Raw genomic sequence first — 13,878 nt, forward strand, 5'->3', positions numbered from 1 at the left:
TAATAGCAAGATGGCGAGACCAACACAATAAATTGTATTAGGATTTAATTTATTAACGTTAATCTTAACAGCCAAAAAGTTGCTGAATAATGTTTGTAGTCGCTAGCCAGGTATGCCCAAAACAAGAGTCGCTAAACCTAGCAGCAAAGTTGCTTAATTGCAACACACTCTAGGATTCAGGGGAATTAAGGATAATAAAGATATTAATTGTACAACTTTTTGTACTTTTTTTCTAGTTTTTTGAGTCGCCAGCCATGTATGGCCAAAAGTCGCTAATTGAATGCCAACGTTGCTTAATCGCCAACACACTGGGACTCACTGAAGGACTGACTGAATAAAAAAGATAATTAAGATAATTGTGTACTTTTCTCTTCTGATATTTTCTCTAAGGACCCCAAGCTATCTGCAAGCAGCAATAATGTCTGACAGACAGGAGAGCAGAGTGGTCAGTGATGAATGGCAAGGGAACAGGCTGATTTGTACTGAGGAGAAAGAGAGAGAGAGAGCCAATTACAGTGAAATATATTCCAAAAGAGCCAAGTGACTAGCTGAAGGCAGGGACAAATGCCTTGGAGTGACCAAGAAGAGTGCAAAGTACCAAATGGCAAAATGTGGGAAGACCAACAGGAAGATCTGCTTTTACCACTTATCTTCACAACCAAAAAGTCGCTAAATGATGTTTTTAGTCGCTAGCCAGGTATGGCCAAAAGACGCGAAATCTAGCGGCAAAGTCGGTCAATCACACAGTGAAACAAATAATTTTAAAAAGATAGTAATCATACAATGTCTTGTACTTTTGTCTTCTTTCTTAATATTTCTCAAAGGACACCAAAATGTCGCTATCTGCAGGCAGCTTGCTAGCTATGATGGCAGCAACAATGTACCTTAGAGTGACTGACCAACAAGAGCTCAAAGTACCTAATGGCAAAATGTGGAGAGACAGACACAATAAATTGCATTAAGATGAAGAGAACTGTTGCTATTATTAATCTTAACATCAACCAGAAAGTCGCTAAATGTCACCAGCCAGGTATGGCCAAAAGTCGCTTAATTGGCCACACACAGTAACAGAGAAACTAACAAAAAAAAGATCATAAAGATAATAGTTGTACAACTGTGTGTACTTTTGTCTTCTTTCTAAATATTTTCCCAAAGGACACCAAAATGTTGCTATCTGCAGGCGGGAGCGTGCCTATGTTCCCCGGGTCCTATGTTCCCCGGGTCCTATGTTCCCCGGTTGTTCCTGGGTCTTTGTATGCGACCGGGGAACTTAGGACCCTTTTTCTAAAAAAGGGTCCTATGTTCCCTGCATTGTATCTGGCGAAATTGCGAAATTGTGCCCTGACCAAAACCATCCCTAAACCTAACCTGTCACAGGGCGTTGTGGAGCACTTTTTTTTGGCGAAATTGTGCCCTGACCAAAACCATCCCTAAACCTAACCTGTCACAGGGCGTGCGGCAGCAGATAGAGCAACTCAAACGCGAACTTCCTTCCTTCGACAACTTAAACGCGTCTCTGTCATGCGTGTCTGCGTGCGTCTTACTTAGTCGCGCATTGGAAGCAGCGGGGAACATAGAACCCTTTTCTGGAAAAAGTGTTGTACGTTCCCCGCAGCGGGGAACATAGAACCCTTTTTTTTAAAAAGGGTCCTTAGTTCCCCGGTAGAGGGGAACATAGGACCCGGGTAACATAGGGACGGGGAACATAGGGATGACCCGCTGCAGGCAGCTTGCTAGCTATGATGGCAGCAACGATGTCTGGCAGCAACGATGTCTGCCAGACAGGAGAGAGTGGTCAGTGACGATCGAATCGAGAAAATGACAAAATGGGTCAAAGACCAAAAAGTTATTAACTGACAGCAGTGACAAATGTCAGACTGTAAACTTTCTCGAAAGAAAAGGACAAAATGGGAAGATGCTGATAATAACAGCAAAATGGAAAATATAAGAATTTCCAAGTAATGCTCAACTCAAGTGTGTGTGTGTGTGTGTGTGCGCGCGTTAAACTTCTTGTTGAATGATTTCAAATTATCTCTGAGTCTGAACTGAGGGAAAGGAAACCAAATTTTGAGCAGTCTCTCACGAGTTCAAAATACCAAATGAGGAGATTCTAAAAGAACAGACCGGTTTATGAAAGACTTGATGGGGGAGGGGCACAGCTAAGAATACTTGAGTGAGATTCTGTGATCCAAATTCGAGATAGAGCTTTTTGATAATGATAATTTGTCAGAGTAAGGTTGTGTAATCAAAATTTGAGAATGAGCTTTGTCAATCAATCAAGAATATTTGCATTAAGTTCTGTGATCAAAATTCAGAAACAACCTTTAATAATTGATAAAGAATATGTGAGTGAGGTTGTGTGATCCATCCAATTTGAGAATTAGCTTTGATAATAATGATTGAGAGCCTCTGGCCCTCTGTGGATCATGGCCGCGGGGCCAATTTTGCCTGGCCCCTTGGGGCCTCTGTGGGTCGTGGCCGCGGGGCCAAGTTGGCCTGGCCCCTTGGGGCCTCTGACCCTCTATGGATCGGGGCCAAGTTGGCCTGACCCCTCGGGGCCTCTGGCCCTCTATGGATCATGGCCGCGGGGCCAAGTTGGCCTGACCCCTTAGGACCTCAGGCCCTCTGTGGGTCGCGGCCGCGGGGCCAAGTTGACCTGGCCCCTTGGGGCCTCTTACCCTCTATGGATCGTGGCCGCGGGGCCAAGTTGACCTGGCCCCTTGGGGCCTCTGGCCTTCTGTGGCTCGCGGCCGCGGGGCCAAGTTGGCCTGGCCCTTTGGGGCCTCTGGCCTTCTGTGGGTCGTGGCCGCGGGGCCAAGTTGGCCTGGCCCCTTGGGGCCTCTGACCGTCTATGGATCGTGGCCGCGGGGCCAAGTTGACCTGGCCCCCTGGGGCCTCTGACCCTCTATGGATCGTGGCCGCGGGGCCAAGTTGGCCTGGCCCCTTGGGGCCTCTGACCGTCTATGGATCATGGCCGCGGGGCCATGTTGGCCTGGCCCCTTGGGGCCTCTGGCCCTCTGTGGGTCGCGGCCGCGGGGCCAAGTTGACCTGGCCCCTTGGGGCCTCTTACCCTCTATGGATCATGGCCGCGGGGCCAAGTTGGCCTGGCCCCTTGGGGCTTAAGATTATTATTTTTGCAAAAGTAGTTTTGCTTGGGTCGCGGCCGCGGGGCCAAGTTGGCCTGGCCCCTTGGGGCCTCTGGCCCCCTGGGCCTGGGCCCGGTAGGCCCGGTCATTAATCCACCTATGCCTACAACTACAGCACCAGAATTGTGCTGCTGAAGCAAGTCTGTTTTTAGAAATTTTTTTTGTAAAAAAAAAGTTTTCCCAAAAAAAGCATTTTATGCCATTTTTAGGTTTTGTAGGGACTCCTGATGACGTTTTGAGACATCTCCTACAACTGCAGCACCAGAATTGTGCTGCTCAAACAAGTCCGTTTTTTGAATTTCTTTTTGTAAAAAAAAAGTTTTCCCAAAAAAAGCATTTTATGCCATTTTTAGGTTTTGTAGGGACTCCTGATGACGTTTTAAGACATCTCCTACAACTACAGCACCAGAATTGTGCTGCTGAATCAAGTCCGTTTTTTGGAATTTTTACGACAGGGTCCCCCCTTACGTCATTTTAGCAAAAAATGTTTTTCGTAAAAAATGCATTTTCTTACATTTTCTTACATTTACGGGTTTAGTCGGGACTCCTGATGACGTTTTGAGACATCTCCTACAACTACAGCACCAGAATTGTGCTGCTGAATCAAGTCCGTTTTTTGGCATTTTTACGACAGGGTCCCCCCTTACGACATTTTAGCAAAAAATGTTTTTCGTAAAAAATGCATTTTCTTACATTTTCTTACATTTACGGGTTTAGTCGGGACTCCTGATGACGTTTTGAGACATCTCCTACAACTACAGCACCAGAATTGTGCTGCTGAATCAAGTCCGTTTTTTGGCATTTTTACGACAGGGTCCCCCCTTACGACATTTTAGCAAAAAATGTTTTTCGTAAAAAATGCATTTTCTTACATTTTCTTACATTTTCGGGTTTAGTCGGGACTCCTGATGACGTTTTGAGACATCTCCTACAACTACAGCACCAGAATTGTGCTGCTCAAACAAGTCCGTTTTTTGAATTTTTTTTTGTAAAAAAAAAGTTTTCCCAAAAAAAGCATTTTATGCCATTTTTAGGTTTTGTAGGGACTCCTGATGACGTTTTAAGACATCTCCTACAACTACAGCACCAGAATTGTGCTGCTGAATCAAGTCCGTTTTTTGGAATTTTTACGACAGGGTCCCCCCTTACGACATTTTAGCAAAAAATGTTTTTCTTAAAAAATGCATTTTCTTACATTTTCTTACATTTACGGGTTTAGTCGGGACTCCTGATGACGTTTTGAGACATCTCCTACAACTACAGCACCAGAATTGTGCTGCTGAATCAAGTCCGTTTTTTGGAATTTTTACGACAGGGTCCCCCCTTACGACATTTTAGCAAAAAATGTTTTTCGTAAAAAATGCATTTTCTTACATTTTCTTACATTTACGGGTTTAGTCGGGACTCCTGATGACGTTTTGAGACATCTCCTACAACTACAGCACCAGAATTGTGCTGCTGAAGCAAGTCTGTTTTTAGAATTTTTTTTTGTAAAAAAAAAGTTTTCCCAAAAAAAGCATTTTATGCCATTTTTAGGTTTTGTAGGGACTCCTGATGACGTTTTGAGACATCTCCTACAACTACAGCACCAGAATTGTACTGCTGAAGCAAGTCCGTTTTTTGGCATTTTTACGACAGGGTCCCCCCTTACGACATTTTAGCAAAAAATGTTTTTCTTAAAAAATGCATTTTCTTACATTTTCTTACATTTACGGGTTTAGTCGGGACTCCTGATGACGTTTTGAGACATCTCCTACAACTACAGCACCAGAATTGTGCTGCTCAAACAAGTCCGTTTTTTGAATTTTTTTTTGTAAAAAAAAAGTTTTCCCAAAAAAAGCATTTTATGCCATTTTTAGGTTTTGTAGGGACTCCTGATGACGTTTTAAGACATCTCCTACAACTACAGCACCAGAATTGTGCTGCTGAATCAAGTCCGTTTTTTGGAATTTTTACGACATTTTAGCAAAAAATGTTTTTCTTAAAAAATGCATTTTCTTACATTTTCTTACATTTACGGGTTTAGTCGGGACTCCTGATGACGTTTTGAGACATCTCCTACAACAACAGCACCAGAATTGTGCTGCTGAAGCAAGTCTGTTTTTAGAATTTTTTTTTGTAAAAAAAAAGTTTTCCCAAAAAAAGCATTTTATGCCATTTTTAGGTTTTGTAGGGACTCCTGATGACGTTTTAAGACATCTCCTACAACTACAGCACCGGAATTGTGCTGCTGAATCAAGTCCGTTTTTTGGAATTTTTACGACAGGGTCCCCCCTTACGACATTTTAGCAAAAAATGTTTTTCGTAAAAAATGCATTTTCTTACATTTTCTTACATTTACGGGTTTAGTCGGGACTCCTGATGACGTTTTGAGACATCTCCTACAACTACAGCACCAGAATTGTACTGCTGAAGCAAGTCCGTTTTTTGGCATTTTTACGACAGGGTCCCCCCTTACGACATTTTAGCAAAAAATGTTTTTCTTAAAAAATGCATTTTCTTACATTTACGGGTTTAGTCGGGACTCCTGATGACGTTTTGAGACATCTCCTACAACTACAGCACCAGAATTGTGCTGCTCAAACAAGTCCGTTTTTTGAATTTCTTTTTGTAAAAAAAAAGTTTTCCCAAAAAAAGCATTTTATGCCATTTTTAGGTTTTGTAGGGACTCCTGATGACGTTTTAAGACATCTCCTACAACTACAGCACCAGAATTGTGCTGCTGAATCAAGTCCGTTTTTTGGAATTTTTACGACAGGGTCCCCCCTTACGACATTTTAGCAAAAAATGTTTTTCTTAAAAAATGCATTTTCTTACATTTTCTTACATTTACGGGTTTAGTCGGGACTCCTGATGACGTTTTGAGACATCTCCTACAACTACAGCACCAGAATTGTGCTGCTGAATCAAGTCCGTTTTTTGGCATTTTTACGACAGGGTCCCCCCTTACGACATTTTAGCAAAAAATGTTTTTCTTAAAAAATGCATTTTCTTACATTTTCTTACATTTACGGGTTTAGTCGGGACTCCTGATGACGTTTTGAGACATCTCCTACAACTACAGCACCAGAATTGTGCTGCTGAATCAAGTCCGTTTTTTGGAATTTTTACGACAGGGTCCCCCCTTACGACATTTTAGCAAAAAAAAATTTTCGTAAAAAATGCATTTTCTTACATTTTCTTACATTTACGGGTTTAGTCGGGACTCCTGATGACGTTTTGAGACATCTCCTACAACTACAACACCAGAATTGTGCTGCTGAAGCAAGTCTGTTTTTTGAATTTTTTTTTGTAAAAAGAAGTTTTCCCAAAAAAAGCATTTTATGCCATTTTTAGGTTTTGTAGGGACTCCTGATGACGTTTTGAGACATCTCCTACAACTACAGCACCAGAATTGTGCTGCTGAATCAAGTCCGTTTTTTGGAATTTTTACGACAGGGTCCCCCCTTACGACATTTTAGCAAAAAATGTTTTTCTTAAAAAATGCATTTTCTTACATTTTCTTACATTTACGGGTTTAGTCGGGACTCCTGATGACGTTTTGAGACATCTCCTACAACTACAGCACCAGAATTGTGCTGCTGAAGCAAGTCTGTTTTTAGAATTTTTTTTTGTAAAAAAAAAGTTTTCCCAAAAAAAGCATTTTATGCCATTTTTAGGTTTTGTAAGGACTCCTGATGACGTTTTGAGACATCTCCTACAACTACAGCACCAGAATTGTACTGCTGAAGCAAGTCCGTTTTTTGGCATTTTTACGACAGGGTCCCCCCTTACGACATTTTAGCAAAAAATGTTTTTCTTAAAAAATGCATTTTCTTACATTTTCTTACATTTACGGGTTTAGTCGGGACTCCTGATGACGTTTTGAGACATCTCCTACAACTACAGCACCAGAATTGTGCTGCTCAAACAAGTCCGTTTTTTGAATTTCTTTTTGTAAAAAAAAAGTTTTCCCAAAAAAAGCATTTTATGCCATTTTTAGGTTTTGTAGGGACTCCTGATGATGTTTTAAGACATCTCCTACAACTACAGCACCAGAATTGTGCTGCTGAATCAAGTCCGTTTTTTGGCATTTTTACGACAGGGTCCCTCCCCCCTTACGACATTTTAGCAAAAAATGTTTTTCGTAAAAAATGCATTTTCTTACATTTTCTTACATTTACGGGTTTAGTCGGGACTCCTGATGACGTTTTGAGACATCTCCTACAACTACAGCACCAGAATTGTGCTGCTGAAGCAAGTCTGTTTTTAGAATTTTTTTTTGTAAAAAAAAGTTTTCCCAAAAAAAGCATTTTATGCCATTTTTAGGTTTTGTAGGGACTCCTGATGACGTTTTGAGACATCTCCTACAACTACAGCACCAGAATTGTACTGCTGAAGCAAGTCCGTTTTTTGGCATTTTTACGACAGGGTCCCCCCTTACGACATTTTAGCAAAAAATGTTTTTCTTAAAAAATGCATTTTCTTACATTTTCTTACATTTACGGGTTTAGTCGGGACTCCTGATGACGTTTTGAGACATCTCCTACAACTACAGCACCAGAATTGTGCTGCTCAAACAAGTCCGTTTTTTGAATTTCTTTTTGTAAAAAAAAAGTTTTCCCAAAAAAAGCATTTTATGCCATTTTTAGGTTTTGTAGGGACTCCTGATGACGTTTTAAGACATCTCCTACAACTACAGCACCAGAATTGTGCTGCTGAATCAAGTCCGTTTTTTGGAATTTTTACGACAGGGTCCCCCCTTACGACATTTTAGCAAAAAATGTTTTTCGTAAAAAATGCATTTTCTTACATTTTCTTACATTTACGGGTTTAGTCGGGACTCCTGATGACGTTTTGAGACATCTCCTACAACTACAGCACCAGAATTGTGCTGCTGAATCAAGTCTGTTTTTTGGCATTTTTACGACAGGGTCCCCCCTTACGACATTTTAGCAAAAAATGTTTTTCTTAAAAAATGCATTTTCTTACATTTTCTTACATTTACGGGTTTAGTCGGGACTCCTGATGACGTTTTGAGACATCTCCTACAACTACAGCACCAGAATTGTGCTGCTGAAGCAAGTCTGTTTTTAGAATTTTTTTTTGTAAAAAAAAAGTTTTCCCAAAAAAAGCATTTTATGCCATTTTTAGGTTTTGTAGGGACTCCTGATGACGTTTTGAGACATCTCCTACAACTACAGCACCAGAATTGTACTGCTGAAGCAAGTCCGTTTTTTGGCATTTTTACGACAGGGTCCCCCCTTACGACATTTTAGCAAAAAATGTTTTTCTTAAAAAATGCATTTTCTTACATTTTCTTACATTTACGGGTTTAGTCGGGACTCCTGATGACGTTTTGAGACATCTCCTACAACTACAGCACCAGAATTGTGCTGCTGAATCAAGTCCGTTTTTTGGAATTTTTACGACAGGGTCCCCCCTTACGACATTTTAGCAAAAAATGTTTTTCTTAAAAAATGCATTTTCTTACATTTTCTTACATTTACGGGTTTAGTCGGGACTCCTGATGACGTTTTGAGACATCTCCTACAACTACAGCACCAGAATTGTGCTGCTCAAACAAGTCCGTTTTTTGAATTTTTTTTTGTAAAAAAAAAGTTTTCCCAAAAAAAGCATTTTATGCCATTTTTAGGTTTTGTAGGGACTCCTGATGACGTTTTAAGACATCTCCTACAACTACAGCACCAGAATTGTGCTGCTGAATCAAGTCCGTTTTTTGGAATTTTTACGACAGGGTCCCCCCTTACGACATTTTAGCAAAAAATGTTTTTCTTAAAAAATGCATTTTCTTACATTTTCTTACATTTACGGGTTTAGTCGGGACTCCTGATGACGTTTTGAGACATCTCCTACAACTACAGCACCAGAATTGTGCTGCTGAATCAAGTCCGTTTTTTGGAATTTTTACGACAGGGTCCCCCCTTACGACATTTTAGCAAAAAATGTTTTTCGTAAAAAATGCATTTTCTTACATTTTCTTACATTTACGGGTTTAGTCGGGACTCCTGATGACGTTTTGAGACATCTCCTACAACTACAACACCAGAATTGTGCTGCTGCAGCAAGTCTGTTTTTTGAAATTTTTTTTGTAAAAAGAAGTTTTCCCAAAAAAAGCATTTTATGCCATTTTTAGGTTTTGTAGGGACTCCTGATGACGTTTTGAGACATCTCCTACAACTACGGCACCAGAATTGTGCTGCTGAATCAAGTCCGTTTTTTGGAATTTTTACGACAGGGTCCCCCCTTACGACATTTTAGCAAAAAATGTTTTTCTTAAAAAATGCATTTTCTTACATTTTCTTACATTTACGGGTTTAGTCGGGACTCCTGATGACGTTTTGAGACATCTCCTACAACTACAGCACCAGAATTGTGCTGCTGAATCAAGTCCGTTTTTTGGAATTTTTACGACAGGGTCCCCCCTTACGACATTTTAGCAAAAAATGTTTTTCTTAAAAAATGCATTTTCTTACATTTTCTTACATTTACGGGTTTAGTCGGGACTCCTGATGACGTTTTGAGACATCTCCTACAACTACAGCACCAGAATTGTGCTGCTCAAACAAGTCCGTTTTTTGAAATTTTTTTTGTAAAAAAAAAGTTTTCCCAAAAAAAGCATTTTATGCCATTTTTAGGTTTTGTAGGGACTCCTGATGACGTTTTAAGACATCTCCTACAACTACAGCACCAGAATTGTGCTGCTGAATCAAGTCCGTTTTTTGGAATTTTTACGACAGGGTCCCCCCTTACGACATTTTAGCAAAAAATGTTTTTCTTAAAAAATGCATTTTCTTACATTTTCTTACATTTACGGGTTTAGTCGGGACTCTTGATGACGTTTTGAGACATCTCCTACAACTACAGCACCAGAATTGTGCTGCTGAATCAAGTCCGTTTTTTGGAATTTTTACGACAGGGTCCCCCCTTACGACATTTTAGCAAAAAATGTTTTTCGTAAAAAATGCATTTTCTTACATTTTCTTACATTTACGGGTTTAGTCGGGACTCCTGATGACGTTTTGAGACATCTCCTACAACTACAGCACCAGAATTGTGCTGCTGAATCAAGTCCGTTTATTGGAATTTTTACGACAGGGTCCCCCCTTACGACATTTTAGCAAAAAATGTTTTTCGTAAAAAATGCATTTTCTTACATTTTCTTACATTTACGGGTTTAGTCGGGACTCCTGATGACGTTTTGAGACATCTCCTACAACTACAACACAAGAATTGTGCTGCTGAAGCAAGTCTGTTTTTTGAATTTTTTTTTGTAAAAAAAAGTTTTCCCAAAAAAAGCATTTTATGCCATTTTTAGGTTTTGTAGGGACTCCTGATGACGTTTTGAGACATCTCCTACAACTACAGCACCAGAATTGTGCTGCTGAATCAAGTCCGTTTTTTGGCATTTTTACGACATTTTAGCAAAAAATGTTTTTCGTAAAAAATGCATTTTCTTACATTTTCTTACATTTACGGGTTTAGTCGGGACTCCTGATGACGTTTTGAGACATCTCCTACAACTACAGCACCAGAATTGTGCTGCTCAAACAAGTCCGTTTTTTGAATTTTTTTTTGTAAAAAAAAAGTTTTCCCAAAAAAAGCATTTTATGCCATTTTTAGGTTTTGTAGGGACTCCTGATGACGTTTTAAGACATCTCCTACAACTACAGCACCAGAATTGTGCTGCTGAATCAAGTCCGTTTTTTGGAATTTTTACGACAGGGTCCCCCCTTACGACATTTTAGCAAAAAATGTTTTTCTTAAAAAATGCATTTTCTTACATTTACGGGTTTAGTCGGGACTCCTGATGACGTTTTGAGACATCTCCTACAACTACAGCACCAGAATTGTACTGCTGAATCAAGTCCGTTTTTTGAAATTTTTACGACAGGGTCCCCCCTTACGACATTTTAGCAAAAAATGTTTTTCGTAAAAAATGCATTTTCTTACATTTTCTTACATTTACGGGTTTAGTCGGGACTCCTGATGACGTTTTGAGACATCTCCTACAACTACAGCACCAGAATTGTGCTGCTGAATCAAGTCCGTTTTTTGGCATTTTTACGACAGGGTCCCTCCCCCCTTACGACATTTTAGCAAAAAATGTTTTTCGTAAAAAATGCATTTTCTTACATTTTCTTACATTTACGGGTTTAGTCGGGACTCCTGATGACGTTTTGAGACATCTCCTACAACTACAGCACCAGAATTGTGCTGCTGAAGCAAGTCTGTTTTTAGAATTTTTTTTTGTAAAAAAAAAGTTTTCCCAAAAAAAGCATTTTATGCCATTTTTAGGTTTTGTAGGGACTCCTGATGACGTTTTGAGACATCTCCTACAACTACAGCACCAGAATTGTACTGCTGAAGCAAGTCCGTTTTTTGGCATTTTTACGACAGGGTCCCCCCTTACGACATTTTAGCAAAAAATGTTTTTCTTAAAAAATGCATTTTCTTACATTTTCTTACATTTACGGGTTTAGTCGGGACTCCTGATGACGTTTTGAGACATCTCCTACAACTACAGCACCAGAATTGTGCTGCTCAAACAAGTCCGTTTTTTGAATTTTTTTTTGTAAAAAAAAGTTTTCCCAAAAAAAGCATTTTATGCCATTTTTAGGTTTTGTAGGGACTCCTGATGACGTTTTAAGACATCTCCTACAACTACAGCACCAGAATTGTGCTGCTGAATCAAGTCCGTTTTTTGGAATTTTTACGACAGGGTCCCCCCTTACGACATTTTAGCAAAAAATGTTTTTCTTAAAAAATGCATTTTCTTACATTTTCTTACATTTACGGGTTTAGTCGGGACTCCTGATGACGTTTTGAGACATCTCCTACAACTACAGCACCAGAATTGTGCTGCTGAAGCAAGTCTGTTTTTTGAATTTTTTTTTGTAAAAAGAAGTTTTCCCAAAAAAAGCATTTTATGCCATTTTTAGGTTTTGTAGGGACTCCTGATGACGTTTTGAGACATCTCCTACAACTACAGCACCAGAATTGTGCTGCTGAATCAAGTCCGTTTTTTGGAATTTTTACGACAGGGTCCCCCCTTACGACATTTTAGCAAAAAATTTTTTTCGTAAAAAATGCATTTTCTTACATTTTCTTACATTTACGGGTTTAGTCGGGACTCCTGATGACGTTTTGAGACATCTCCTACAACTACAACACCAGAATTGTGCTGCTGAAGCAAGTCTGTTTTTTGAATTTTTTTTTGTAAAAAGAAGTTTTCCCAAAAAAAGCATTTTATGCCATTTTTAGGTTTTGTAGGGACTCCTGATGACGTTTTGAGACATCTCCTACAACTACAGCACCAGAATTGTGCTGCTGAATCAAGTCCGTTTTTTGGAATTTTTACGACAGGGTCCCCCCTTACGACATTTTAGCAAAAAATGTTTTTCTTAAAAAATGCATTTTCTTACATTTTCTTACATTTACGGGTTTAGTCGGGACTCCTGATGACGTTTTGAGACATCTCCTACAACTACAGCACCAGAATTGTGCTGCTGAATCAAGTCCGTTTTTTGGAATTTTTACGACAGGGTCCCCCCTTACGACATTTTAGCAAAAAATGTTTTTCTTAAAAAATGCATTTTCTTACATTTTCTTACATTTACGGGTTTAGTCGGGACTCCTGATGACGTTTTGAGACATCTCCTACAACTACAGCACCAGAATTGTGCTGCTGAAGCAAGTCTGTTTTTAGAATTTTTTTTTGTAAAAAAAAAGTTTTCCCAAAAAAAGCATTTTATGCCATTTTTAGGTTTTGTAGGGACTCCTGATGACGTTTTAAGACATCTCCTACAACTACAGCACCAGAATTGTGCTGCTGAATCAAGTCCGTTTTTTGGAATTTTTACGACAGGGTCCCCCCTTACGACATTTTAGCAAAAAATGTTTTTCTTAAAAAATGCATTTTCTTACATTTACGGGTTTAGTCGGGACTCCTGATGACGTTTTGAGACATCTCCTACAACTACAGCACCAGAATTGTGCTGCTGAATCAAGTCCGTTTTTTGGCATTTTTACGACAGGGTCCCTCCCCCCTTACGACATTTTAGCAAAAAATGTTTTTCGTAAAAAATGCATTTTCTTACATTTTCTTACATTTACGGGTTTAGTCGGGACTCCTGATGACGTTTTGAGACATCTCCTACAACTACAGCACCAGAATTGTGCTGCTGAATCAAGTCCGTTTTTTGGCATTTTTACGACAGGGTCCCCCCTTACGACATTTTAGCAAAAAATGTTTTTCTTAAAAAATGCATTTTCTTACATTTTCTTACATTTACGGGTTTAGTCGGGACTCCTGATGACGTTTTGAGACATCTCCTACAACTACAGCACCAGAATTGTGCTGCTGAAGCAAGTCTGTTTTTAGAATTTTTTTTTGTAAAAAAAAAGTTTTCCCAAAAAAAGCATTTTATGCCATTTTTAGGTTTTGTAGGGACTCCTGATGACGTTTTGAGACATCTCCTACAACTACAGCACCAGAATTGTACTGCTGAAGCAAGTCCGTTTTTTGGCATTTTTATGACAGGGTCCCCCCTTACGACATTTTAGCAAAAAATGTTTTTCTTAAAAAATGCATTTTCTTACATTTTCTTACATTTACGGGTTTAGTCGGGACTCCTGATGACGTTTTGAGACATCTCCTACAACTACAGCACCAGAATTGTGCTGCTGAATCAAGTCCGTTTTTTGGAATTTTTACGACAGGGTCCCCCCT

Source organism: Entelurus aequoreus, linkage group LG22, assembly GCF_033978785.1.
Source record: "Entelurus aequoreus isolate RoL-2023_Sb linkage group LG22, RoL_Eaeq_v1.1, whole genome shotgun sequence".
NCBI lineage: Eukaryota > Metazoa > Chordata > Actinopteri > Syngnathiformes > Syngnathidae > Entelurus > Entelurus aequoreus.